This window comes from Cebidichthys violaceus, unplaced genomic scaffold, assembly GCF_023349555.1.
Source record: "Cebidichthys violaceus isolate CVI_PGR_0920_01 unplaced genomic scaffold, fCebVio1.0.p SCAF_138, whole genome shotgun sequence".
In the NCBI taxonomy this organism is placed as follows: Eukaryota; Metazoa; Chordata; class Actinopteri; order Perciformes; family Stichaeidae; genus Cebidichthys; species Cebidichthys violaceus.
This window is the reverse complement of record NW_027176305.1, coordinates 42,567-67,378: the sequence shown is the minus strand read 5'-3', so window position 1 is coordinate 67,378 and position 24,812 is coordinate 42,567.

Genomic DNA, 24,812 nt, shown 5'->3' with positions numbered 1-24,812 from the left:
GTCTGTCCATCGACAGTAATTAACTGAGATAACGCACTAACTTTCAACCTCACTCACACTTTTAACTTCAAAAACAAAAAAAGGTCATTAATTGCTTGTTGCTCGCTGATTTAATTTCACATTAAAGTCTCCTGCTCCAGTTGAAATCATTTCTATCAAAAAGCCTCCTCTCTCTCCCCCTTTGAGAAGTTGACTTTTAGACTATCAACAGGTGCAGCAAGCCATCCTGAATGTACACTGTGTCCTCTAACAAATTGACTGTAATATAGTTTAAAGGATTAGCATCATTAGGCATGTCTGATAATGTAATTCAAGTTTATAAAGATGTTATTTGCCATTGCATTGATGATAAATACTGTAAACAGACCAGGATTGAGAGGACAAGAACTCTCTCTCTCTGCATGTGTGTCTGCTATCCTTTAATCAACTTCAAATTACATTAACAGAGGCCTGACTTCAGCAAAATTTCTCCCTCATTAAAAGGTTTAGAGACTGTTCTACTTTCCCGTATCCACTCCCACTCGAAAACATGCTCCTGCCTAATTCATTTACTCATGCTTCCTATAGACACCAACGGTATAATTGCAGTGGTAATGAACGTGCAAAAGCAGCAAATTGGGATGGGAATAATATTAGTAACCGAGCAACGCTTGCTGCTCCTTCCAGCCTAACGGCCATCTCTCGTTACATGCATGCACGGAGCCACACACATGCAGAGCGACCACAACCACAAACTGATACATCTGCTCTCTTAGCTCGGTTTCCTGGTAGGTCTGATTATTTGTCAGTGTGCAGCTGGCACTCTTGAAGACTAAAGGGGTTCCCCAAGGACCTCTTTGACCTAGTCAGCTATGCAACAGATGAAGGTCACACGGCTTAGGTCACGTGGTTTTAAAGAAATAAGCCCATTATATGTTTATCAACGACAGAAAGAAAATAGGGGGAGCTTTTAAAAAGCAATTACCCATGATATTGTGAAGTTGCATAATGGTATTCTTTATTCATTGAGGGGTTAGAGAGTGATATTAGAGCCAAAAAAAGGGAGCAGTTTTGATCAGAGGCTGAAATGGATAAATGGGAGTGAGTATGAAGGGATGGATAAACAGTCCAAGCCTTGAAGTAAATACCTTTCAAAGAGACAAGTGAATCATACCCCAACATTGGAGTCGGGAAGTGAAAAGCTCATAGAGTGCTTCAGCTCAGGGAGTTTAAAGGTGCAGGTTTTCATCTGTAGAAACACCGTTTTGAAAAGGTTACATAGGATGTATCAGAATGTAGTAAACCAACTCTGAGCCACAGTATGATGTATGATTTGTGGAGCAAGGAATATGATGCCACAGTAAATAAGGTTTACCATGTTTATTATGTTAGTTTAGCATTGGCTAATTAGCAAGGAACAAAACAAAGTACAGCTGAGAATTACATTAGCTATGCAGCTCTTTGGTCAAAACTATACATTCTGACCTGATGATCATGCTAGAGGAAAGGTTAGAGGATCGCCAAAGAGCAAGTGATCAAACATGAGTGTGTACCAAACTTCATCCATCAAAACTACAAAAGTGAACCTCATGGTGGCTCTGATGAGTCATCAAAGTCTTGATGATGCACTGTCTGGGAACCGTGAATGTCTGTAGAAAGGTTTGTGCCAATCCACCTTGAAGACTTTAAGATATTTGACTGGATAAGTGGAAACTTCATGGTGGGGCCAAATGAAAAGTCAGAGGTCGGTAAGCAGGCGTCATCCTTTTGGGACAATGATCGTGAAAGTACTCACCACCACAGGAGCCAACACTCAAGACAGAATGTTAAGATGGAAATCATTATCTAGAGTTACTGCAAGAGTAGAACTCTAACCACTGAACTACACAGACATAACCTAATTCGAATCAAGTTATTATACAGATCTATAGAAGATAAATAGCCTCAAAGCACAGCTCATATGCACTCGGAAGGAATCTTGATTTTCGGTAAAGTTTTTCCACCAGTAATCCCAGTTGCTTTGGATCAAATATGTCCCAAATTATATGCCGTCTTTGCTTCTAGGTATAGCTCTCTGTTCCTCTGACTCAATTAATGTTATGCACTTTGCATGTAATGAGGCAACAGCCCAACTTCATGTTGGCTGACACATGCTTCTTTCTCAGAGCAGGATGCAGCGGCAGGGATTAAATTGCATTAGCTGCATAATTATTTCCCTTGAAATGGATCATGGCAGAAATTAGCATCTTGGGCTGTGTGCAATAATGGACTACTGCGAACATTCCTGTGCTCTACATACCCTCATTTTCATTCCTTTTTTTTGTCTTTTTTTGCTGTTTGTTTCTTTGTTTCCTTGGATAAAGTACACAATGTTTTTGTCTTTTTACGTCAGTCTTTCTGTCTATGTCTGTCTACACCTGCCATACTCAAAACATGCATTCACCTTTACAACCTTACACATACTGTAACATAACATACTGTGCGAGAAAAAGCTATTTCATGCATGCATGCATGCTCTCGGCAGCTCATTCAGTATAATGCAATGCAGAAAGACACTATGAACTATGATTAATGGCAATTTGCCTGTTGCATTAGAGATGAAAGAGGGGACAGCGCATTTGCTGTAAAAGGACCATGGACCTCATTTTGCCAAAATGTTTTTGTTTTGCAAAGTTTTGGGGATATGGAACCAAGTGTCTGCCAACAGCTCTGAATTCTTATTCACCCACCTTGAAAAAATAGCACACTGCAGCATGATTACGCCTCTCACATTTTCACAAACTGTCACAAAAACAACAAGCAGAGGACACACATTGCTTCAGGGAAAAATATGCATACTAAGATATTGTTTCCTTTGAAAAAACACAGGAGACCTTTTGCTTTGGTATCTTGCCTTCTGAGTGTTGTTTTCGCAATGCAAAGCACAGCAACATGTCTTGGAGTAGGTTAGAGTGACAATGTCAGTACTAACAGAAGAACATTAGTCAGCTATCACTCAAAAGTGACAAAACTAATTAGAATCACAGAGAGAAATTTGGTTTAGGCTAGCAATTACAATGCTTGATAAGCATTATTACCAAGACACGGTGTTGTGTGTGTTTGTGTGTGAGCAGAATCATCTTGGACTTAACATGATTCCCATGGTGAGGTTGAAAAGCTGAATGTAAATGATTTATCTGTAATTCGTTTTCAGCAAGGCACGTAGGTGTGGCTGATTATGAAAACATTTCTCCCTGCCCCTAAATCAAACACCAGTTCAAACTCAGTAGCATGTAGTATTACTTTTATACAGAAGCTGTACAGATGTACAGGATGATATATGGTGTCAGCCGTTTTACTGGCTCACAAAGGTTATCAGAATGCATTAGGAGTGTAAAAAGACTCGGGAAATGTTACTAGAGCGTTAGATATGGGTACATGGACACAAAACTCAGAATCTAACTCAAATTTTTAGGGGAATTGGTCAAAAATGTATATGTCCGTGAAGGAAATTGTCAATGGATGCTGTGAAATAAGTGTTTCAGTTTTGTACAGAATGCTGTCTGTGTTATACCTAACTATAAAGCAAAGAATCTCTGTCTATGTGTCCATCCCGAGGACCAATCATCCGATCTACTGCACACTTGGTCGAAATTTGGTGCAATTTGGACACGCAACACGTTCAATATTAATAAACTTCAATAAACACAGTGCTCTGTGCAGCAGTGGGGTTGGAGCTTCAGGGCTCTGCAGCATGTTGAGTCAACCAGGACTCTTTGACTGCAGTTCCCTTTTGCTGCTGGATCCTGGGTAAAGCCTGTTAACGCTTCATGAATCCGGGGTAAAGTTGACCGAACTTTTCTTCACTTCCCTAGGGTCCTCATACACAAGCCTACAGGCATAGAGTCAGTCTGCCATTGCAATTCAAATTGAGTCAGTACAGCTAGCGCGACTTGGGTGTGTTTTTCCCCCACTGTAGAGTTTAAGTCCTGCAAGTGTTTACTTCAAGTGAAGAGTGAAAGAGACGCATTATCAGCACAATGTACGATAGTAAAAGGAGAGTATTTTTACACTGTTCTCTCGTAAATAATTTAATCATCAACACATTGGTTGTATAAATATGAATGGTGATGACAAGGTAAAAATGTCACCCTCACAAAGCATGGTAAACCTCCGTGTTTAAAGACAGGTTGGGGTGGTCGCCGAGGACAGTCCACCCCAGTTAACAGTTGCGCCGCAGGGAGAGAGGGCGCAGCGAGCACTAAGTTCACTGCCTTGGAAGGCGACAGGGTCTTGACGAGGGCTGATGTAAAGCTGACACGGCCGGAGCCGTGAGCCATTTTAATTTTTACTTTGTGAGCCAAACTAGAGCCGGTCGCTGTGCACCGCTGCAGAGGTTATGCGCATGGAGAGAGTCAGCCAGCCCACCCATTTTTATATTTTGGGGTTATTATGAAACTTTGGCATGCTGCCAGAGTCTAGGTTTTTAATGGGAAACGCTGAGTATCAAATTGTTAAATGGTTAACTGTAACTTTTTGTAGCGTATCGCAGACCATATGTCAAGATGCGTATTGAATCGCCTTTAGAGGGAAAGATGCATATCCCTAGAATATATGAGTTGGCATAAGTTAGATTTCTGTCTCCACCAATCACACAATAACAGATACACACACACAAACCCAGCATGAAGCATTCAAGTGAAACTGTGAGCCGTTACTGAAAGATGTGGATTCAATGCAGAATTATATTTCCTTGGTAGTGAACTCTAACTGTTGTTACTTCTTCCAACGAAGCTTGAAAACATGTAGGGAGCCATACTGACACTACAGGAATCCATTTTTAACTAAGCGGACTATCTACATTAATTACTTCTCTTAAATGGTTTCAACCATCTGGTAGATAGTGAGTGATTTAAAGTAACCCTGCAAACATAAAGTGTTTCTTTCGCCAAGTCTATACCAGTTGTGGAGCAAGGAGGAACCACAACAGTGTGGCTGCTTGTTGTTCATGATTAATTTAATTTGTTCATTGACTCCCTGAGTAATTAAACTCTAACGTATTTTATTTTAACTGTAGATCATCTCTAGGGTGTAAAACTCGGCCCAGTAAATCTGGGAATTGTGTCCATCGTGTCCACCGCACAATTTTCATCTAATGCCAATGTTCTGTGCCAAAGCAAAAACAAATAAGTATTTTGTTTGTTATGTTGCAAGGCAGAAAGTAAGGTTGGGCAGGCGGCTGGGCAGGCGGCTGGGCTTGTAGTGTATCTGACTGGCAGCAGACAAGAGCGTCCCATCACAGCCCTGCAATCAACGTTTAAGTTTTTGTTTAAGGGCTAGTGTGTAGCATTTTGGTGAATCTAGGCAGAAATGGAATATTATATTCATAACTATGTTTTCATGAGTGTATAAACCACCTGAAACATAGAATGAGCCCTTCACATCTAACCGTTAATAAACTGCACGTCAATACTATCAACAATGGATCAGATACATGTGTGTAAAGGGTCACTCTTAGTGATTATGTTGTTCCCCTCTAGGTTCTATAGAGCTTGTTTGTCGTCTTTTAACTCACCGTTTTGGTTGTACGGCTCTCAACTTTACCATTAATTCTTCATTCATCGATTCACTCATTGGCATACTGTAGTGTTTAGACAGATCTTAAAACCCACTGTGCACTACCTGTCCAGTAACCACAGGCAGACAAAGTAAGCGACTAGCTGGTGGACTTAGCAGCTTAAAGGCCAGATATTTTCGCCATGAGTCGGTCAAAAACCAAAACAGAGCAAAAGGGAAAAGATTAGACTTACATTGGTCAGGTGGACAGAACTATAACTCCAAATGAATAATAATGTGGCTACATGTCTGCCGGATGCGTGAATAAGCACGGCTAGCGTGTTTTCTAGCAAGTTTTCCACATCAATTTAAGATGATGATATGTCATAAATGCTGTGTTTACAGCTTGTTTCTACTGTCTGAATGGCGACAAAATCACTAAATGCAGACCATACTGTAGAAACAGAATTAATAAACTCATAAAGACATTTATGACTGACATGAAAGACATCCGTGAACACTAGACTAGAAGATGAAAAGACAGGAAGAGTTGAACCTTAAGTGGCAAAGGTATGACTGTTTAGGCTTAAGTTGCCATTTTGACAGTTTTTCAAAGAAATAACTCAACCAGTAATAAAAAAAGTAAAGCCAGTTAATGTCTATCATTTTCACAAATGCTGTGTTAGTATTAATTAAATGTGACTGCCAAAGCTGCATATGCGGTTTAATATACAGCATGTTGCACAGAGAAAGCTACAATGTCCCAGTGATTTTCCTATATCAACATTTTTTTAAGTCTGTGATATGAACTTGACAGATATTCTGCTTTTTTATGCACTTAAAAGGGGAATATGCAGTAAAGGAAAAAAAAACATTTTAATCCTTACTGGGGTTCTGTGCTGTAGAGTCTTAATATGTACTACTGCTTGATTACTGGCTCTACAGGCAGCTCAGTTTGTTTGCCCAGGATAGGGTGATCATCCATGACAAGCAGTTGTATCTGCCAGTCACCAGCTTGCCACAGCATTAACAAGATCCTCACTTGGGAGCAAAACATAGAACATCAGACACAAGGGAGTGAGGGCTGATTTTAGTCAACATGCATCCACATAATATTGGCCATGTTATCGCTAAGACGAATGATGCACAATGTGTAAAAACATATGTCTTGAAAGCTTTCATCTTGAGTCTACAAAGGTCAAACTACATTAGAAAGCAGACATTAGAAGATGACTCAAATTGTCACAACAGAAACAGGTGGGGGGGGAGCAGATGTGCGCAGAAAAGAAGAAAGGATGGCATTTGAATGGATGTTTTTTGACATCCCACCAGTGGCCAGGTGAGAGTCCTTTTTCCTTGTGTTTGACATTTGTCCCATGTGCTTCGCAGTGTGCTGCAGCTTCAATTCACCATTGATTCAACTCTCTTGTAGAATGGATACAAAACAGCTGCAAATGTAGTATTAAATGAATGCAGTATGCAGTGATTTAAACTGCCTACACATGATCTCCGACAGTCTGCAGATTAAAGTATTTCAGTCCTCTCATAGCCCTGTATCAGCACTCAGTATTACCTTCAGTGTGTCAGTGAAAAGCCTTCTTCCTGGCACCATCAAAGGCGGGCCAGGACTTCTGAATCCTGCCTGTCAAAATTCAAATGGACCCTTTGGGAGCAGTGTCATTCATCTCTCCTCAGTCAATAGCTGGCAGCTCTTTCCCTCCATTGATTATCAACTGTGAGGGAGGCGAAGAGGGACGTCAGGCAGGCCTTTTGTTCCCTCTCCTGAAGGAGGAGTGCCAGCAAAATAACTCGCCACAATTAAAATCTCAATACATCAGCTGGAGTTTACTTTATGGTAGAGCCCAGCTGTTATCTAATGCACTTGATGAAAAGGAGACAGAAGAGGTACAAATGCATGGAGATGCTTATGTCCCTAAATATGGTTACTTGCGTAATTGTTCTTGGTTCCTGTCTTGTTGAGTGTTTCCTTAGTCTTTTTTCTGCTAGTTTTTGTTGTGTCAGATGTTTTATTACCCACAAAACAAAGACGTTAAGATTAGAATTGTATTTGTTGAGAAAATAGAAATACCTTTCACATATATAAGAACTGATCATTTCATGTCAACAGAGCAATTGCTCATCTGACAAAGTGGAACCATCATATAGGGGTTGAGTTCAAGGTTGAAGGTTAAAAACAGCTCTGTGGCAAAGGCCTAGAAAAAGGTCAGTGCTCTTGTTACACCTTAACCCCACAGATGATTGCTCATCACGATGAATTAAGTCTCCTTGACAAAGCAGGGAGCCAAGTGGACAAGGGCAGAGCCTGGAGACACGAACTTCAACTCGCACTGTCAACTGCCATAGCCTCCTGCAGAATAAATAAGTTAACAAGCTGTCACAACATTAGCAAGTGAATATCTGGAGATTTGGATTCCAAATGCATTGCCCTGATTTGCCAGCGTTGTGCTCAGCGTTGTGCTGAATTTGCCAACGGTCCCAACAATGTGATGTGAGCACAAATGGAGTCGGTGAAAAGAAACAGAAACGCATCGTCCAGTCTGTCGGTCTTTTGCTGCAAGAACTTTTTGCGACTACATGAATATAACATTTCAATCACACAAAAACAACTGGTGAATGCCTCCACAGCAATGAGCCATAGCAAAATGGAAGTGGGAATGGGGTCAGATTTCACCCTGCATTCATCCTGCGAGGCACCGTACCTGTGTTTAATGTGAGCAGTATACAGAAAGAGGGACTTTAATGGATAGATGCAGCAAGTAATTCAGGCACTGCATGGAACCTAATGAGGGATAGAATTCAGAGAAACCAATCTTTTCTCCCCCTCCCATCGGTTGCACCAGGATCTCTCATAGAGCTACAATGCCCTCTGACAGGTCTGTGGGGTACTGCAGCATAGGTTTCAATACACTCAGGCTCTGATAATGTCCCTTTTTGTATGTTCTAAAAATTAAGATAGAATAAAAGTCTCATTGTGTAAGCACCACTGACGAGTAGATTTATGTAGGGATATTGTGAAATGGTAAACTTGAAGGGTTGCCACACAACACAGCCCTGAAATATGCCTGAGGAGAAGCCAAGGAAAGCACAAATGTGAATTAATCTCTCCAATCAACATGATGAATGAGAAAAGCCAAGCGTTCTTTCTGCAATGCCAGGTCTCGCTCTGCAGTATTGTTCATTCCATTGTGTTTTGGGAGAGGATCAAGGTTTTCTTGTCGATATGCATTTAGCCATTAAGTGAGGCTTTGTTGTTATTACACAGGTCAAGACAGTATTTACATTGAAGTATTTGCAGATGTGTTGCCGCAGTCTCTCCTTCGATTTATCTCCCTAAAATAAATAAAAAACAGAATAAGGAATGCAATAGAAACATTTTCATCACACATAACCGAACATTGGCAGACTGCAATCTTGCATCTCAGTTTTTCTTTTGCTTATTTTTTCAAGGACCATAAATGCAGTTAGAGCAACAACCAAGGATGTTGTTTGTGATTTATATTAAACCTGGATTGCAATTTAAATTGGTGGTTACAAAATCTTTCCAAATAATTTCAAAATGATGCACATTGAGATTTGAAATGGAACATCAAAACTTGCATAAACTTGGAAACCAGAGCAATGTTTTGTTGCCAGCAGATCACATGTATAGCAGGGTGCATCCAGTATATCACACACATAATTGCTTTACATCACTGAATTATTCTTGCCACCTGTTCAGAGAAATGCAGCGTTCATATCAAAACAGGTCAAACACAGTATGAGGGTTGTCTTCTAGCAACAATGTCTAAATTTAATACTTAATGCACCGTTTTTCCCCTCCAGTCTTCGCACTGTCTGGACAACAAGGTGAAACACAGCAGATGGGAACATCTGTAATCTTTTCCTCAGAGTGCACACTGTTGGAAGATCTCATTTTATGTGGGCTTCATACATTGCTTTTAATACTCTACATACGCTACAGTGCCAGCTGGCAACAGCAATGGAAAATATCCTTGATGAAAAGATTATGCTGGAACACATCTGTAAAAAGTAGTGAGTGAATATTGCGTGTCTTTCCTTTTCAGCATCAGTTTGCTTTGTAAGTCAGCACGATACCGCTACCCTTAAGACTCTGGTCCGCGAAGGAACCCTGGCTAAATACTATCACCTACTGACATAAAAGGAGCTTAACAAGAACTGAACTGAACAATACTACTGTGGTGGTCCCAATTTTTCTTTTTTATCTTCCTTTAAGACAAACATAAATTAACTTATATAGGCCTATATGAATCATACAATCCCTTTGTTTTTTACAATTTAACTGTGTGCATGCACAGGCATAGGTAAGCTTTTGGGGATCATCCAGTGCACTTGTTTGCTTGTTTTGTTTTTTTTACTCTGGATCTTACGTATATAGCCACAGCTGATCTCTTTGTGATGGCCCACACTTTTTAGACTGTTACTGTAAGCTGTGCAGATGCTTGCACTTACAAAACAACCTTCTGCACAGAAAAACATTAACATTTAAACTGCAAGTCTTGTTAGAATAAAATCTCATTAAGTAAAAACAGAGGGGAGTCAAGTGTGTTGTGAAGTGGCGGTGGTTGATCTGTTTAGTCTGTATACTTTAATAGGAAGGTTGATGTGTATATGAGCAATGCTGCACTATTGATTTTGTGATTCCGACGGAGCAAAAGCAATCGAAGGGTGTCCTTTTACCTTGTCAGATGTCACGTAAACAGAGTACCTATTCTCATATAGTTTGTCTTTCCCAGTCAAGAGGTAATGTCACAGGGAATGATCCTTTAACGTTGATCAATTCTGCCACCTGACACCATCATAGGAACAATTAACTCCTGCTCCAGCCTTGGAGGGAGACATGAGGGAAAAGCTAGTTCTGTGGACAGCTCTGCTTTGTTCTGAGTGCTGGTTTGTGTGCCAAAATATCCAGTCTCAGTCCTATTCTGCAGCCCTGTGTGTAATGTGTCTGGCACTGCTATCAAGTGGGCTCCAGATTTCTATCCACCTCACTAGAGTGGCTTTCAAACTTCTCTGGGAGCCCGTTTGTTTTGTGACCCACAATAATTTATTGGACTATTGTGTGGGCTTATTGAGCAAAATTGATCCCGTTTTCAGGCTACTAACCTGTTATAGTGTTTTATTCAGCTCAGCACACATTGCAGAGACCAGAGAGGGCTTTGGCAACATAACAAGGCCATAATTTTGATATAAGCTTACACAGAATCATTTCCAGAACCAGTTTAATCTCCCTATGAGTCATCTTTGAGTTTCTACCCAAACGCTCTCGAGCATGTTCATTTTGCATTCCGATTCTGATCGCAGCCAGTCGTCTGTGGTACGTTAATTATTATTTCATATTACACACAAGTGATGACACTAGACAGCAACAAAAAAAACTCCAAAAAACAGCCTCCAGATGTCCTTCAGGGGTGTGTTAAAAGGAGAGAAAATGAAGGGAAATTACAGAATAACGGACACAGAGATTTTTACTCTCCTTTATTATATGATGAAGTACCACATCAACACAAATGTATCCAAGCATTCACACACCATTATTTCCTAATACTCCCTTCTGTGTGAGCTTGGCTGGACACATTTCTCCTCTGCGTGGCATCTTCCCATAATCATCTTACGCTCTCCGACTCTCTCTCAGACACACATGGCAATGTGTCTGCAGAGTGGTCTGGAATATAGTAGAACCACAACTGATGGAAAGACAAAATGAGAGAGAGAGAGGATGAGCTCACTCACCCAGGCCATCTCTGCCAAGACAAAACAAACCCGGAGAGTGAAAATCATCTTATCAGGGCGATAGCAGACAAATAAAGGGAGACTGTCAAGAAATTATCGCGTTGGTATTCAAGCCATGACTTGCTGTGTCTTGTCACAATAAAACAGAGGGAATGCAAGTGGAGGCTCGGAGAGAGAGAGAGAGAGAGGGACAAAGAGAGAGACAGAGAGCGGGAGACAGAGAGAGAGAGACAAAGAGAGAGAGACAGAGAGAGAGAGACAGAGAGAGAGAGCGAGAGAGCTGTTGATCTGTTTAGCCTGTTTGCTTCATGCCACTGCAGTGCATCTCCTCTGAAATGGCTGTATTTGAAATCAGCTTTATAGAGTAGAGACACTGCGGAGCTTTGTGTGCCCAGGCATGCCTGTCAGACCCAGGAAGAGTAGACTTCACGGATGAATTGTCATTGCTTACATACACAACTACACACCAAACATTAATCACAGACAGCAGTCTCTTTCCAAAAATACAAAAAAAACAAAAAACAGTGAAAGATCAGAGACAGGTGCAGAGCTGCATTGAAAGACAAAGGGCAGGACAGAGTGGGAACACAAAGAGTGGGTGAGACCTGGAGAAAATTAGGTGCAGGCTATATGTACTTTAAGGTATAAGAACACTTTATTTTGCCTTGTAGAAAGAAAGAGCGTGGTGGAGAGATTGTGTGCACTTGAAGAGAGTGTTTCTTGCAATTTTAATGCAAAGCACGGCTCTACTGCAACCTGTCTGAGACAGCAGGGACTCTCTCAAGTGGCGCTGGCAGGGACCGTCTGTGAACCTGCCTGTGGATCATCGTAAACCCCGCACCTGTTCATGACTGTATCATGGTGCCCTGTGTCTTTATATGCACATTGCATACGGCTCAACACATGCTGAATATATGCACACTTGTGGACCATAATTCATCATGTGTCCAGGGGTATTGATTATGTGCTAAGTGATAAGGCGGTGAGACATGCTTACTGAATATGGATAAAACACGCATCTGCATTAATTAGTTCTGCACATCTAATTACTGATGAGCGCGGCCACAAATAATCACAAAGGAACTAACAACTTTAATCAAACAAGACTTGTATTATTCAAAAGCTCAGCAGATGAAAAGCAAAGTAACCGGGCCTGGCAAGCCAAAGACATCTTTGGATGAGAAATGTGCACGCCCTATCACTTTTCTTTGTTTGATACAGACTTTTTTGCTGCTTTTCGCTCTAATCGACTTTCATGGCAGAAGTGATTTGTAATTAATGGTGGTTTTGTAACTCATCTATATCCCTGAACCCTGACGAGACCGATCAATAGCTCTGCCTGTGGCCCGCTCTGTGTTCTGGCTCTCTCTTTCTCTCTCACTGCAGCAGAACCCGGAGTTTCCTCACAAGTCGCCATGTGCACACACACACACTATCACACAAACAATGACAGCCTTTAGAAGGCAGTTACAGTCAAAAGTATGTATAACCTCTGTCAATTTTGTATAAGAACATTTTGCTTTTTGGGGATATTTTGGCCAGCTGTGGGCAGCAGAACAATCTGTAAATACAACTGACTGATATAAAGTTATAAAGGCAAACATGTCAGCAAACAGTTGCCTTTTTACACATTCAGCATGACACGGAGCAACATCAGCAATATTTTGGAATCATGTTCCTGGTCACCCAATTAATGTAAGTCAACTATTATCGCTTTCATCTTTGGTTTGGTCTCCACCAAAAACATTGATTAGTGAAGCATTTAAGTTCAGTCCTACTGCATATGTGAAAAAGTTATGTATAAATCCTCCATTGGGAGCTGAGTGAAAGCTTATAAATCCCCGGGCGCCTGTCATGGGCAGCCCACTGCTCCCTACAGGGATGGGTTAAATGCAGAGAAAAATGTCCCCTTCCGGAATAAATATAATGTATATAATGCATAAAAAAAAAAATAATAAATGTCCCTTTAGTGATGTCACTTGAGTCAGCAGTTCTGCTGAGGCTGAAGACTACAAGTTTGAAAATGAAATAAATCTATGAGCGAGGAGTTAGAAAAAGGTAGTTTACCAGACTGTGGCTCGCTCCTCATCTCTGCCTGAGGCTAGCAGCTCAAGGCTAGATTAACCGCTACTAGTATATCATGCCTAAACAAACTGCCTGTGGTTGAGTTGCATTGTGGGTAATGTAGGCAGCATGTTTTGACAAGGAAGAAGAAGGCTTGCAGAGAAAAAAAATCTGCTGCATCAAATTTGTGCATTGCGAGTCAGACAATGTCATAGGAAAGTAACTGGATTATTACTTGAACACTGAAATTATAAACCAGAAATAAACTGCTTTGTCACAAGAAAAACTGCAGTTTGCACCTGAATGCCTCCTTTCTATCCTGCCACGCAGAGATATTTACACTTGCATCCCTTTGTTCATTGTACTGCTGATCTAGAGTTCATATAGGTCTCCCAGCTCACTCCTTGGGCTCGTAGTCAGCCCAGGTCTTTATTTGATTTTATGTCTCTTTCAGACAAGTATCTTTCAATCATTCCCCTTAGGGTCATACCCCTGAGTTGTTCACATAAAGAACACTGCACCACCAAATTTATGCTTCAGTAAAAAAGAAAATCTAATCCAGCAAAGAAGAAGAAATCAAATGGCAGGATGGAGAGAGGGGGAGACAGAAAGAGGGATGGGGGTTAATGATAGACACTAACCACATTTTTCCCGAAAGGTCACTTCACAGACGGATGGCAGCTCTGTGCTGTTCTGTTAATGTTCCCCATCATAATAGGTCCCGATTTTCATCTTCCATTTCCTGTATTTTGGGAGTCACCCATTCATTTGGCACTGGGAAACTTTCCCCTCGCACTGACACAATATCAATCAAGCCAGTGTCACAACTCAACAATGTAGGTGGCACCAGTGTTAATAACAGCCTTATCAGATAAGATGAAAAACAAACCAGCCCCCTCTCACACTTACAATCTCTAACATGAAGTGACATGAACAGGTGTGCGGGGATGACACAAACAAATTAGAAGAGAGGGAATGTGTGACAGGACGTGCTATCACCTTGTGTTAGGTCCAGGAGGAGTGGCATTGTATTCGGTTGTGTCAGCACTCCTATAGCTTACAGACACACGCTAATACACACACTCTGGATGGCTGCTAAGAAGTCTGAAGAGTTGGATGAGGTTGCTGTAAAAGCAATTTCCTCATGAGAGAAAGGTCTCATAATTCTTGTGGGACAAAGCATCTGGGATGATTGGGGACAGATGGGAAAAACTGTATGAAATTCAGCAATGTCCTCATTCACTGTAACTGTGTTTTCGGTAACCTTTCCTCTCGAAAGTTTCTCTGATGTATTTGCCATTTTTGAGGGTATTCACATTAATCATGGCTGACAAGCAGCAAGGCTTTCCTGTTGACGGCAGAGTTTCATATGTGGAGCGTGCCAACAGGCATAATGTATTGTTCTGGCAATAATACATGTATCCAGTCGCCTCGTTCACGGAGCACTTTCTTGTTCACTTATCACCAATGTTTCAAACACACGTTTTCTCGTAGTATTAGCTAGATATTCATCTGAAAAGAAGGTAGAAAAAAAAAATTGTGTGAAATTTATAGTTCACACTCCTCAACAGAGAATACGTTCTTACCCAGGAAAAAATGTGACTTGTTCTGCAGCATCAAGGAGAAAATATCCAGCCAAGCAAAAGACATAAACAAGAGGTCGACTCTACTATTATGTCCAAACATGGGAATGGTTGGCCTGGCTGAGGCATGACTCACTGATTTAAAAAAAATAAATACAAATTGGTTGTAGCAGGTGAAATGCTGGAGCAGAGCCAGGGACTAGCCTCTGGGGTGGTGATATTTATGCCTCCTCGCTTTCTCCCTCACTCCCCTCTTATCCTCCTTCTCTGTTTAGGGTGGGAAACTTAACTCTACACTTTGCTGATTTTCCACCTCTGCCTTTGATTGCCATTGCAGTGTCTTGAATTTATTAATCAATATCACCAACTTTCGATGTTTGGACAACCATGTGCCTTGTATTACTCCTTACTAAGTCATTTTGCTTAATTTAAGTTTTAAGTGTAATCGGCAGGTTAACGGCCACTCCAGTTGACTGACCCCCACAATACAACCAATGCAGTGAGTTTCCACACCAGTCCCCGGAAATAAATACCTGTAAGACCTGATCTTTCACTGCCACTGATGTCTGGTTTAAATTGTATTAATATAAGCTGCTTACTCAAAATGAACTGATTAGAATCTATTTGATGTCTTGTTTCATTTCACTTTTGCCCAGACATCCTTTTCATCGTTATATTTAGCATTTTATTGTGTTTTGATCTTTTTTTGTTTACTTTTAGTTTAATTTAAATGTTTGGATGACTATTAAAGTGATTTGAGAATATTTACTTCCAGTATAACTATGGTTTTATATGGTGGCTACAACCGTTTTAACAGTGGGAGAGAGTGGAGTAAAAAATAGCTATTTTATCTTTGCATCATTTTACCATAAGTGTGCCTTTTCTCTCTTATTGCAGTGTCATGTGAATCCTTTAAGCACTTGCCTGAGGTGCTTCCCTGATTTGAAGTTGGCTAATTTCGAGTCGTGTTTCTGTTCATCCAAAGAATGTAAGTTGAATATTACATTTTATTTAAGCTCTAGTTTGGTCTTCACCAACTCCTGAAGGAAATGTCTGGCTCTTTAACTGTTAAATGCTCCACTGTGTTCAATAACTTTGTCTAATTTTTGGCACTGCATGGGCAGGTAGCATGCAGAGCTTTTTCACTGAAAACAGATGCCTGCTATGTTTAGAAACAATGCTGATGAGAGTTGCTACAGTGAACCAAAACAGTAAAGTTATGAGCTGTAAAACAAAAACGAATGAGCTGAAATATGCTAAAATGCTTCATAGCGCTGAAAGGGTGATCATTCTCCATGTATTTGTCACTACGAGCAACCCCTTTGACATTGTACAGTCATTTAATCCATTGTTGATATAAATAATATTGATTAGTGCAGCATTAAATAACTCATGCCTTATATTTAAAAATGAGTGCAATAGCATAAAGCTGGACAAAGTATTGTGCACACGTCTGCAAAAAAAACTAAGTCCTAAAATAGAGAGGTGCTCTTTTTTAAGTGTTGATGAATAATTTAAAGGTTTGGGCTCATGAGATTTCAAAGGTCTGGTAGAAATAGATGAAAATGCAAAACAAATGGGTAATGAACTCTTGAACATTTGAGCGTACACGGGGAGGGGGAGGTGAGGGGTGAGTGAGGAGGGGGCTGCTGGGTGGGACAAGTTGATAGGAGTCTCTGCTCTCCTGCACTGTCAGATGAAAACGCTTTTCTGGGCATCAAAGACACCTGCAGCAGCAGTGTCTTCAGTGATAAAGATGCCACTCTCCTTGCTTTCCCCCTCCGATTTTAATTACAAATATTTATAAGCAGCTTAACTGCACGGACAGGGTTTTTTCTTTACCAGGCGAGGGTGTGGGGGTGTCTGGGTATCAACGCAGCTGTTGGATACGATAAGATTATTTACCAGTTTTTTGTCATTTTATTTGTTTATTTCCTGTTAATTATTCATACCACCGCACGATCATTGACTCCACTTTCTCCTCCTCAATACCTTAAATGGGGGATGAAATAAATAAATAAAAATTATAATAATAAATAAATAAATCATACTCGGGATAAACACTCTCAGTGAAAAGCTAGAGGGTAAACTTGTCTCCTTAAAAATTAGACTCTTGTCTTGTGCGTGTGAGACTGAGAGATGGTTTTGCATGTCAATTCCTTGAGGATCTTAATAAACTCCTTACTTAACAACTTTCATATCTTCACATTTTTCATCTGCCTTTGCACGCATAACATTAGGCATAATGCCCCATGGCTCAGAAGTGATCGCCTGACAACAGGTTTACTTTAAGATACCTAATTTCACCAAAGGTTTAGAGCCTATAATAAGAGAAAGGGAGAGACGGACAGGGAGAAGGGGAGAGAAAAATGAAAGGACACTCCTCATCCACCTCACTACTTTAACCTCCATGGCACATTATAATCCTAAAGAAGTGTGGAAGTCACCTTGTATGAGGAGAATGTAAAAGGGAGCCAGGCGTGTGAGAGAGATAGAGACAACACAGGAGTTTTCGGTTGTCGGTACACTTCAGAAACTTCTGAAAGCAAAATACATTGTTTCCTAGTGAAATAGGCTGACGGGGGGTTGAAAGAGGTTAGGGAGGGGCATTTATCTTATTTGGTTCAGATCTCTTCAGACTAAGCAGTTTGACAAACTGCGTGGAAAATATGTGTCTAAATATGTTAGAATGCCAAAAACTCAACACCTCCTGTAATTCTATGTTTTTTTAATCACTTCATGGATGTCTGGAATACTATAGCGGCTGAGCCATCAGCTAACTTATTATAATCATTATGAAGAGCCTGAACGCCCATCTAAATAGTGACAGGAAAGCCCATTGCAGCGCTGAGTGGTGACGTGAAGGTTTATTCTCGTCCCAGCTTTCGCAGTCCCAAATGGGAGTGCAGGAGGGTTTATTTTGTTTTCAAATCGGAGGTGGACAGTAATTACATTTAGTCTCATTAGTCGTTCCCCCTTGACTCTGCATGGTCATCTGGGTAATGTATGTGGACCTTCCTGTTTGGGCGAAAATGGATTTGTGCTGCATTAGCTGATGAGGCAGGTAAATTACATTATGTCCCCCAATGTGATCTTAATGTCAGTGATTCTGGGATGGATCAGCCGAGTGGACAGTCTCAGACTTGTTAGCAAACGTTTCACCACTCTGTCTGTCTATCTGCAATAACACAGTCCAAAGGAACATGGGGAGGCTGCTTATCCTTCAAATCCTTATTTCAAATAACCTTAAAGAGTCACTCAGTAATTCTTTTTTCGATTCTGAATTCACTTAGTTCTAAACAGGACTATTGATGAGGTATTACAGAGGCAAAGAAATGACGGTCAGTGAATTACTCTGCAAAGCACAAGGTTTGAAGGAGTGGCACAAAAGGGCCAGGAAAGTCGTGTTCGGAATAGCATGAAAAAGATGAACTCATCAGCAGTTCCATCAATCTGCAGGCTGTTGAAGCCTCACTGTGTCCTCTCGCTTCCTATCAGGGAAAATAGATTGAGGTTTGCTCTTCTACAGGTGTACTTCTCAAATCTAACTAATAATATTTGGTCTAGTTTTGTGTGGGAAGGAAGTCACGTTTAGTCATGCAGCTTATTCTGTGACCTTGAAATCCTCTGAGGGGGAAAAAAAAACAGCTATTGTTTAGCAAGCAGACTAACAGCAGCAGCAGCCAATGGTCTTTGTTTTCTGGCCTGACATTTATCAAGTCACTGATAGCTGCCACATCTTTACTGGGTGTTGGGGGTAATTTGGGGTTGCATTTTAACATTGTGTGAGGCAGTGTGCTGTCTATCTGTGTATGTGTATGTAGGTACAAAGTTATTCTGTTGCTGATCAGTGCCACTGTCCCAAAAATAATTTCAACTCCTCTGAAGTCAGTGTAAACCATAAAAAAATTCAAAATGTTATCCTTTTACTTTGTTCAAGTAATGTATTGTGGTTTTTTTTATAAAAAGACACAATTAAAATAAGGAAATTAAAGATTGTATTTTTATTGTTTAAAGCAAATGTTGTCATTAGTAGTATTAATTATGTATTATAGTGTAAACAGGTCATGACCAGAGCCTAAACGTATCGTAATGGAACTGAACCTTCATTCTCCTCGTGTCAATTTCAACACAGACTGGTTGTTTACAATGCATGCCAAACCGTGAGGGGGGATCCGTATTACAGATCAACAGTGATCTGTTACACCACTAGTGTGTGTGCGTACCTGACAAAAGTTACCACATTTTTAACTCTGTGTTTGCCAATATAAACAATGCCATGTCCAATAATCCATTATCTCTTACTGCAAACAGTACAAATGCACTATCTATCAGGTTACCAGGATGTATGGAGTACTGTAGGCTGTGTTCAGTGGGTATAGCATTATTAAACATTATATCACAGTATTACTTCAACGTTTCATTTACTCAGCCATGACTCTTTTTTTGTCTGACAGTGTGTGTAATGTACCTGGAACCGTCCAAATGGTACCAAGACTAAGTCAAGTCTCTGTCTGTTTCCTAGTTTTTTTGTTTTTTCCTTTGGCCTGATGTGAACTATGAAAAAAAAACAGATCACTCAGGGCAATCTTTTGGAGCTAAAAAATTGATAGAAGCTAAATAATGAATGGTGTAATCATTTCTGAAATGATGGGCAGACTATAAATTGAAATTTCAGCACAAATTCAGGTCATCCTCTAAATCAAGGTGAGAACAGTGCACACGCCTGTTTCCAGGTTGTTTACAACCAAGGAAATTACAGCAACTCATAGTAAATTACTTACCTATTGGTTGCACTTTTATATTTCACAGACTGGACTAGAGCATTAAAACATCTCAAAATGAAACAGTGCCAGGCTACTGGACATCATAACTAGTGCATGGGAGCAAACATACTTGTACACAGTGCCATCAAAAAGAATGAACCCCTCAGAAGCTCTGATGATGATCAGAGGGGTCAAAATGTGTGATTTGAATTGCTATCTCTGCGTTTTTGATGCAATAGTACCGAACCTGAACCAAGAACCAAAAAACTCTAGAGTGGCTCTTCTGTGCATTTCGCAATGTTCTTGGTGGAGCGGCATTTCCACCCACTGAGCCCCGTTCATCAGCATGACGAGGGAATTTCAAATCCTTAATTACAAACCTGTTCGCCACATCTTCTCCGTGGATCTGACGCCCTGCATCTCTGTTGTCCACATGCCTGCTCACCCAAACTTTGCTCCATGAGAGCAGTCCACATCATAGACAGGGACGTAGGCCAATCCAATGTAAATTGTTTTTACATTAAAAACTTTGACTGAGGATTTCAAATGAAGCTTACAAGCAAAAACATTGTTTTTAAAGACTAAATGACTATTTATATTGAAGCAGAATAGTTCTATGAGTTTTGGCATTTATTACATACATATTTTTTTCAATACATTTTGACTTTTGGACTTAAGGCTGCATCGCTTGCTGCATTCGTGTTTAAGAGTGAGGGTAACAGAGAGGGGGAAGAGAAGGTTGACTATTGTAAATTGTGACCGTTGTAAACTATCAATACTTTCAATGTCAACGCTATGAATGAAGTCTGAACTATTAAGTCCAGCCCTAGTTATCGATATGATTTGGATTTTGATATTAAAGATAATAGGTCTAATGTTAAATGGAATGTGATGCTTTGATATTGTTGATATTGTCGCACCAAGCAATCGACCACGCCACCATCAACGATCTTGAGTAACCACGATTGTGCAACCCTTTCACACTCCAGAAACAAACTCATATACAACCATACTCTCATATAATCCAGCACTTAGTTACTTTCCACCACTAGCATTCAGTAATTACAGCAAAATAAACTCTTTTTTTGGCTCTTCTGCTGTTGGAGGTCTGCCCGGCAAGCAGCAATGTTACTGATTCTGACAAAAATGAAACAGAGATATTTGAAAGTTTTGTGTTCTCCCTGAGGAACTATAATATGTTTGGCATGCTCTAGTGTTTTGTTTGATTTACATTACGTTAATGGGGATGGGCAGGAAAATCTCCCAAAAAATTGACTGGATTGTAATATGTTAGACAAGACCAGAGTTATTGATTTTTTTCAGACACAAGGTTCTCATGAGAAGCATGAGAAAAATAAAAATCTGAGCAAAAGTTTGAACCAGCCTTTAACCTTTCCTACCTGCCATGGGGAATGATTTCTCTCTACTGAACATGTTCAGAAAACTACCAGCTACCCTTAAAACCAAGTCAAATATTGTAGAACTATGCGACGCTATTAGCTGTAAGAGTTTCACTGAGACCCTCTAGAGATTAAGATTGGCCCCAAAGCTTTCAACCACAGGTTTACAGAGCAAAGATGTATCAATTGGGACCAAACCAATGACAACAGCTGAAAAAAGGTCATTCCAAGAGAAAATGGGACACGTAGCCTTGGGTCCTTCCACAGTTGTTGAACACTGGATGAGAAGCAAAAAACGTTGTAATTCACTAGGAGGACCGACTCTAGTAAACAACTCTGTGAAGTGAATACACACCAGGAATAGAAGTAGAAGTCTCAATGAAACACTGTCAACAACAGCACTAAAGCACAAGGGAGCATGAGACTAACATGTACAGACACAACATCAATACTGATATAACCTTCGGGTTATGGTGTCATAGAATGATTGTAAAATACTTGTACTGAGAAAGATATAGGATAGCTGTGAACCTGTATTTTACAGCTACTCTGTCGAGTTACAGCTTTACTTACCGCTGTGCATTGAAGTGATGTACAAAGGCTGGGCCAGACTGCAAAAAAACAGCTATATCATGTTTTAATGGAACGATATCCAGTGTGTGAATCCTGATCCCCGATTCTCTGTTTATTGTTACTATCACTCTGCCTACATACCAGCTACCAATAACATCACATTGAACTTTGTAAAAAGCGGAATATATTCCTGTTACACAAGCGTGGAGCGGCAAGAACAAATTTATAGGGAGCCACAGTGTACAAAATTGCATTTCAAAAATTCCGGTGGACCAGACCTGTAAAGTGGTTCTGAAAAATATATTAAGCATTTTGCTCTGATGGAGTAGAAGCGAGAATGTCCAAGTCTTGTCCACATTTTTAACCCATCCTTAGTGAAACTCTGCTTTCAAGGGATATTATGCAAAACCAATAAAGGAAACCATCAAAGGTAAGTTGTCATTAAAGAAAAAGCTACAGTTTATCACAAACTAGATTTATTTTTTGGCATGATAAGAATGGGCTTCATGCAAAAACATTTTCGTATCCTTTCGTACGGTAGGCTTGTAAGAATGTGCCACGCCAGACTATGTGCCATTATATCAAATGTTGCACCATCAGGACTTGCAACGGAGGATGTTTCCCTGGACAGCGACTTGCATAAACCTGCAGGTGAAGATGCATTTGAAGAACCATCCATCTGTCTCTGCCGATATGAGGACGCTGTCAAAAGACACGCTATCATCCAAGGGCCCGACGTGCTAAGGCATCTAAAAGAAGTGTCAGCCATGACGCTCCAAGTAACACTCATGATTACAATTCAAATTGCAGAGTCAAACAGTGCCAACATAATTATGAAGTGCAATTCATGTAAGACTTTCTAATTCATAAAGTTGTGAAATTTGCAATCCATTAGTGAAAGCTGACTATTTGCAAATAACTTCTATGACAGGTCACAGAAGTCCCTCTTAAATTGTTTAAATAACCAAGAAAAAATTCAATATGTGGCAAGTTCTCCTAAATCACTCATACAAGCCATTCAAAAATAATTCCGTAAGAGTGGTTCTTGAATAAGGCTTACATACCAAATGAATTGCTAAGACCTTGGAGCATGGTGATATCATTGATAATAGGTCCAACAGAGTAACGTATATATTCAGGTAAGTTGAAGCAAGTTGAAGGTTACATAATCTTTTAATGTTGGCACTGTGTTTGCGACTTTTGTCTGCATGATTCAGATTGGTATTGGGAGCAACTGAACATGACAGAATTTAATTACATTTTGTTCCAAATGTAACTGTCAACGTGAATGTGTCTGAATAGTGCATACCATCAATTACTTTGTGACTCTTATAGAATGTTGTGAAGTGACGTAGCGCTGACACTATTTGTGCCTCCCGCAAACAACAAGTTAATTATACAGATGTCACTTCTTACCCACTCACTTGTTATGTTTTGAACATTTGCTGTCATCACAAAGGACATAATTGCTTACAATAAGTTCAGAAAATGATGAACCAAAATTGACTGAGTCATAATGTTGATAACAAGACTGGGGCACATTTGCAAAAGAACAGGGAGGTCTGACCAGAACCTGCTGAGTGTGACAGACAAGAGATCTATGAGTAATCTATGAGCAACATGTCACACGGTTTAGTGCCTTCTCAGGTACTCACATTGTATGTGTGAATGGGGAGAATTTCCTCCAAATAAAGTTTTACTAACGATCGTTATCCGCCTATCCGTTTGGATTAGGGAAACATTATAGTTTTAAAAAGTAATCTTTCGAATAATCAATATATTAGTAAAATTATTACACTGATCACTTTTCTCTTGAATCTCAAACTCAACAGACCTCGGCCAGAAACACCTTCAGCACTGCTCCACAATTGGCTATGAGTGGATGTCTTGCAGAAAATGGACAGAAAAGAGCAGAAAAGTCAATTTTTCTTTCAAGTCTTCTGTTCTGCTCTCTCCTCCTTGTCAAGCTCCAGCCAGAGGAGGAAACTGGCTGGTGCACACAGGAGGGCTGTAATGTGGTTTCAGTGTCTGGGCCCCTGCAGTATAGTACCCTCAGGTGGAAAACCTCTCAGACTGTGTTGGCACATCACCACTCCAATTATCAACAGCAGGAGTGCCCTTTCATTTCTATTACATCTTTCTTCCTTTCTTCTTACTGCACCTTCCTTCTGCTTTGCCTGTGCTCTCATTTCTGCCTCTGGACCCTTCACCCTCAACACTTTTCTTCTAATCTTCTGTCTCTGAACAATCATACCTTTTTTTTTCTTACTCACAACTGCGTTATACTGCGCTGAATGCTTGGCACTCTCACCAAGCCAGTACTTACTTTACTCGTCCCAGCCAGGATTTGACCAGGAAACGTCCCTCTAAATGGAAGCATACTGGACTGTGAAGATGATCAGACTGGAGAGGATCTGATGATTCAACTGATCCGTCGCAGACTATCACTAAAACACTACAATCCACAAGAGAACTATACTATCACATTTGTGTTGGGAGTCTCTCATCAAAAGACCAGTCGTATTGATTTCCTCCTCCCTACTTTCACATCACAAGTCTCGTCCTCTTCTATTCCCTTGCTTTTACATTGATTATTCGTCTTTGCTATCCTCTTTCATTCCAGTTACTTTTTATCTGATCCGACAACCATCTTCAAGTTGTTCCCATTTTTCCTCTGCTCTTCATTCCTCATCTGTGCTGCAACTTTATATCTTATATTTATTTAATCTACAATTGTATGGCTGTGTGAGAATTGATTAGTGGGACATGGTAAAGTAACGACTGATTCTGAATCCTCATTTTTAGATAATTAGCAAATTCATAGATTGTTGTAGTACGATTCATCTTTTAATGAATCAATAAATTTACCTTAAAGATTCAATAATATAACGTAGAATTTCAAAGCACTTGCATCGAAGATTGTACGCGTTAGCACTGATATAGTGAATGTGACATTTCTTTCATAATAGCAAGATGATGCACAGTTTGGCAGCTTACAAATCAGGCATCTTCACCAAATCAAAGAGAATGATCACCAGTCGTATTTGACTGCTAGTATCTGGAGATTCTAGTAACTGATTTATTGAAGCATCCCGAGGTGTTGAGAGTTATTGTCCCCAGAATTACCTCTAGATGCATGT